We start from the raw sequence: 6,248 nt of genomic DNA, 5'->3' as shown, positions 1-6,248 counted from the left end.
ATTATTCAAGAAGGCAGCTCAGCGTCATTGTCTTCAGGGCAATAAACGATGAATATTGGGCTTCCCCATGGTGCTCAGATCCTGATTTTCTAAATTACAGAGCAGTTCCAGGTGCATGGGGAATTATGGGTAGGGAAGACAGCCATTGGTCTGCCACATATTTATGATGGGTGGCGCTATGGCACAAGTCACCCCACCTCCCTTGGCTCTGGAGGGTGCTACGAGTCGCCGCTCAACATGAATGCGATGCAGGAGCAGCCTTTTAGGAAAGGTAAGTTTATGTTTTCCCTTTGCACTTATAGCCGGCCCCCAGGTGGAGGCCTGGCATGAAAGGGCCAATTGTCAAACAAGACACCAGGACTGTCGACAGATTGCATGGTTATAGACTTTTGCAATGGTGACAAAAAAGCACCTTTCTGTTGGCTATAGATTTTACAAAAAGGCAGTGCCTCATTGACTATTCATTTGCTGATTCACTGTCACATGGCCCCAGGCCTAAAGATCTATGTTGACATCTCTGAAGTTGCATTGTTTGCATTAGATAGGACAAGCAGGTTCTGATGGAATGTGCTGATACCCATTAAATGGCTAAGAAGGTGTCTCAATTGATACTGCTTTTGCTGAAGGCATTTTATGGATTCATAGTCCAGAGCAACCTGAATATGATCAGCTACGAAATTGGGATTTGGGTTTAGTTCTATTAAATTTAAGGAACTTAATGTTCGATGCAAACAAGCACATCTGCATTCTCAATGACAAACACTAACAAGGCATGTTCCAACCCATCCAGCTGGCACCATCAAGCACACTTTAAATTCATTTTATTCTTTCCAAATTCTGATCTACTACTTTTGATTTTACCATTTGCCCATACACCAGGGGTAAATTACAGAGGCCAATTAACATAACAACTCACCAATCTTGGTGAGGAGGGAGGAAACTGGAGTGCTCAGAGGAAATCCAAAAGGTCACAGGGAGAACATACAAGTTCCACACAGAAAGGAACAGAGAAAAGAAGATACCGCTGGTCACTGAGCTGTGAGGTGGCAACTTGACGGTGACACTGTGCTACTCCAAGGTTAGCTGATCTATTTAAAACTGAATTATTCCAATTTGTTTCCGGCACTGTGGTGAGTCATCTTATCTCAGCAGTTAGGGCACTGCTCAGTTAACTGGAGTTACCTCTTCATATAAAAGTGCCCAGCTGCAAATATCAGTGCTGCAGTGAACCCTCACATTTAATAACCTGTCAACGCTGTCCATTGTATCTTGCACACAACTCTTTATCGACTATAGTTCGGCATTCCCTTCAAAACTGATCAACAAACTCTAACTTTACTAGATGCAGTCTGGGAGATTGCTTCGTTGAGACTTTAGCTCTGTCTGCTGTAATAGTGGGAACCTCCCAGTAGCCACTGTTGGAATCTAGGGGTTAAAACATTATGAAAGAAATGATTAATTAATAAGTTTATATGTACTGCATGGTTCAGGGAAAAAGAGGAATGTGATTAAGTGGCAATCACAGCATGGAGCAAAGTTGGCTGAGCAAAATTGTCTACTCCCAAAATACAGGGAGAGGAAATGCATAAAACGATTTAGGAGGAATGCTCAAACTGAAGGAGGTGGTGAGTAGCACAGGAGACACAGGCCAGACCAGAACAAAGAATGGCCTGCAAGAAACAAAGGGAATGGAAAACCAGTCTAGGAGGAAGATTAAGGCAGGAGGAGGTGTTAAAGAGAACAGCAGAAATTGGCCAGACAAGAACAGAATGGTGATTAGAAATATCTGGGGATATTGCAGATACCTGCAAAACAGGAGATGACTTGTGATAACCCTTATGCAAAAAGATCTAGCAAAGGAAGACAACTTTTGTTCTGTATGATAAGGTTGATCTATATAGACTGAGCCAACTGGACAATAGGGGTCAGTCTTGGGGAATAGCTCACTGTGCAGGTGACCTATGAACTAATGACTGACCCAGAGCTCTGTTAAGTTTTATTCTTGTGCTGTGTAATAAATTGACTGTTGAACCGAATACCTTCTCCTATCACTTCATTCAAAGAACACGCTGGACTCAGACTACACATAGACTAAATTAAGAGTAAGGTAAAGCCAGAGTCCGACACCACCCATTTCAATTCACCACCCCATTCTCTTGCCGACATGTCTGTCCATAGTCTCATGCACTGCCATACCGAGACAACCTGCAAAATGAGCAACAACACATCATAGCCTGTCTGGGCACCCTCTGAATGGATGGCATTAAGTTTCCATTAGCCCCCCATCCCATCTTTCCCTGTGTCTCCTTTCCTCTGGCTCACTCTCTGTCTCTCTCTCTCCCCCTTTTACTCCCTCCTTTCACAGAGCCAAAAACATCCCTCCCCCAATCAATTTTCACTTTTCCTCTCTCCTGTCTTCCTAGCTATATCCAATTTACACCTTTTGTCTGTTGGTCTGTACCCCATCAGGGTTTTCCAGATGATAACCTCTTTCTTTCAGGTCATCAGAGAGTTCCTTTTTTGATTCCCTTATTTCAAGTGAAACATTAGGCAGCCAGTGCTCTCCTTTTATATGGACCACAAGGGCTTTGACCATGCTGAACTAAGAATTTACAACCCATCTTCAAAATGGGGTTTTTCCACAAGCTTCCCAGCTTGTCCTGTTCCAGTCCTAGCTGCTGCTGCTGAACCGTAGAACTGAATTCTCTCTCTGTTTCTTCAGCAAGACTCTGACGTGGCTGATTACAAGGAATCAGTTTGTGTCCAGCGAACAACAAATCTCTCTCTGAAAACTGACAAGAACCTTCCTGAGCAGTAACCATTTACCTTTCAAGCACCAAAGCCTGGTTCAACTCATAAGTGTTAAATTCTGTGCAAAGTATAAGAATTGCCTGCAACCAGTGAACTTGGAAGAATGAGAAGTGAGATTGGATTGTGAATTAAGGAACTTTTCTAAACTTGTTCACATATTACATACACATGCACTTAGAATTAGAAGGGGGTTAAGTAAGTTAAGAGTAATAAGTTAAAGTTTGACCCTGTTTTCATGTTTAAAGATAATGAAAAGCAACTTATGTTTAAGTAACCATTTGTTGGTGAATATCTATTGCTGCTGGGTTTTGGGGTCCTCTGGGCTTGTAACACCTACCATATGGTAGACAGAGTTGCCACTTTGTCCAGCGTGCCTCACAGAATCCTACATCACCTGGTGTTCCCAGGCATGCTTCCCTCCAAGTACTGACCAGTCCTGTGCCTGTTTAGCTTCTGAGATCAGACAATCCCAGGTGTATTCAGGTTATTAGGTGAACACACAGGGGAATTAATAAAAAGGGAACACACTCACAGGCTGATATAAACAGTACACAAACACAGTATACTGAGAAACGAGGGTTTTTCTTTTTCAGTACCCACCATTCACATACATGGTGTACCACATAACAAATAAATGAGTACATACACATAAAGCTTGTCTGAAGTGTAGCGCTTGCTGGGGATCTTTGATGGGGCCACTGCTGTCAGCCATAGGGATGGCTTGGAGGCAGCAGGAGAGAGAGAGAGAGAGAGAGAAGGGTGGAGAGAGAGCACATGCATATGCAGGACTTGTCCACATGACCTGTAAAGACCAACCGTGCATCAGCCTCACCTGTAGGCAGATCTAACATTAATTGACACCTGGAAGACCAGTCACACATGAGCTGCAAGGGCCAATCATGCATCAGCCTCACAGGTGTGCAGACCTAACCCTTGATTAGCAGGTGAGGCGACATCTGACTAGGCACCACACAGAGAAGATACATGACTCTCTGCAATCTGCATTCTGAGCAGGTTCCAGACAGAGAAGCCACATGAACCTCCACAATCCACAATCCACACTCCTACCAGATTCCAGACGGAGAGGCCACATGACTCTCCACAATCCATACCACAGTGCAGCATGTCAGAAGTCACTGTGTTTCTCCATCCTAAATGGGTAAAATAATTGGCCTCATTAAGTAACCATTTCCCAATTGTACTTTCAACTACAATTTGAACTGCTTCAAGGGCAAAATTGTTCCAAAATTCGCAGATGAGTTTAGATGCTTGACTTGGGAAAATGAGTTCAGGAGTTTCTTGAGTAGCAGCTATTAATGTGTAATGATCAGCAATATGTGTCAGCTCCAATCAGTTATTAAACCACACCTGCACATTTATTGTTTCAAAGTTCCATAAAGCCATCAAGGGTGTGATTACTGCTCTCTGTGTTGCTGAGATTAACTGCCATCATAATAGCTTTGATAATTCAGAAAATTACGGGGGATTTCCTGATCTGTGTGACTGAGGAAACAAGCAGTTTGCTGTCTTTACAATTGTCCTGATTATCTGGTAGTGGATTATCCTCTTTGAGGATCATTCATGCCAACACTAATCCCCTCCCTCCCCCAGATGCTTTTCAGTACATCTGAATCCAGTTTATGACAGGCCATCAAAATCATAGCTGGTGCCGCTAAGCAACCCATCACTCTCCTGGTTCGACCCTGGGGAAAGGGCTGGGGGGGGGTGGGGGGTGGGGAGAAGGGAATTCTTTGTGATTGGATACCACAGAACTGAATAAGGCCGTATGTATTTTGCAGAAGGACATTATTACAGGACATAAAGGAGCTGGAGAAACTCAGCAGGTCATATAGCATCCATAAAAAGCAAAAGGCAGTTAACTCCCTTCTTCAGGAGTGCTGAAAATCAGGCAGACACAAATAAAGAAAGGTGGGGGAGGAGAAGGAGCATTGGCTAACAGGTGAGAGGTAATAGGTGGATACAGGTGGGAGGTAGAAAAGAAAGAAGCCGAGATGTGATATGAAGAGAGGGCCAGGAGCTATGAAAGGGGGCTGGAGGAAGAGAGACCGAGGGATGAGGGAAAGAGAGTGGGGAGGGGGTTCAGCAGAAAATGGTGGTCAATTTGATGCTGTCTGGTTAGACAGAATAGAAGTGATTGAGGATATTAAATTGGTAACAAGATATAGTGGAATTAATGCCAGGATTTCATGGAATCAAATGCAATAGCACTCAATTGGTGATAAGATATCACAGAATCAAATACTGTATACCAAGATTCAAGATTAAATTTATTGTCCTGTAATAAAACAGTGTCATATTACACAACATTGCTTTTGCCTGCTGTAAGACAGACAGATTTTCCATAGGCAGAAATTCCCTGAAGCACCTCTTACAGTCAGAGAAAGAGAAGCATGGGAATGGTGACAGGATACTTTGGAATTAATAACCAGATACAATGGAATGGAGAACACTGTTTTGTCAGGTTGTACTTGCACAATCAGATGAAAATAAACTTGACTTGAATTTCTTTTGAACACTACAGGCAGCAATATGAAAGCAGCTTTCAGCTACAATAATACTGCAGAGAACAGATCTGACCAGAAAGTGATTTATTTATTTTTCTTCAGAATTCCCTGGAGACACCACCAAGAAATTGCTTGTTTCCTCAGCTTGATATGGAGTGTGTCAACAAAGTTATCAAAATTTTAACGAACAAACATTACATTTTCCAGTTTATTGGCAGTCCTTCGGTTCAAAGAAGACACATTGTTGGGCAGTTCATCTGTGGACATGTTGGTGACTTGGCAGTCCCAGTCTGGAAGCACAATGGGGGCACTGGAAGTCCATTGTTATAATAACTGTGACTGCTGCTTTGTGATGCCATTCACAGTTTTCCATCAGTTTTTGGCAGCGCCTGTCTTCAAAACTTCTGTAGGCTTCATAGCACAACAGGGCGCGCCAGTGGGATCTGTCAGCAGCTCCAGCTTTTAGTTCTCTTGGCTGGATGTCTCAATAGCATAGGATTTCCTTCACAGCGTCTTTATAGCACTGGTGTGGACAACTGTGAGATCTTCTTCTGGTCTTCAGTTCACCATAGAGCAGCTGGCAAGGCATAGGGTGGTCGTCCATTCTTGTGCTGTGTCCCACCCACAGCACCTGGGCTCTAATGATCAGGGACTCTATGTCGGTGGACTTCTCATGACCCAAGATCTTCAGGTTGGAGAAACAGTCTTGCCAACGAATGCCAAGGATGGAACAAAGGTTGTGCATATGAAATTTCTCCAGTTGTTTGATGTGACTTCAGCACAGAGTCCAGGTGTCACATCCATATAGGAGAGAAGGGATGACCATAGCTCTGAGGAGTTTTCAGCTTTGTGGAGATGTGGCTGTTGTGTTGATTGAGCACCCTGGTATGCCTCCCCAGATCCCAGCTGGCC

Source organism: Narcine bancroftii, chromosome 11 (assembly GCF_036971445.1).
Source record: "Narcine bancroftii isolate sNarBan1 chromosome 11, sNarBan1.hap1, whole genome shotgun sequence".
Taxonomy (NCBI): Eukaryota; Metazoa; Chordata; class Chondrichthyes; order Torpediniformes; family Narcinidae; genus Narcine; species Narcine bancroftii.
The sequence above is the reverse complement of the archived record's forward strand: the minus strand, read 5'-3'. Positions refer to the sequence as shown.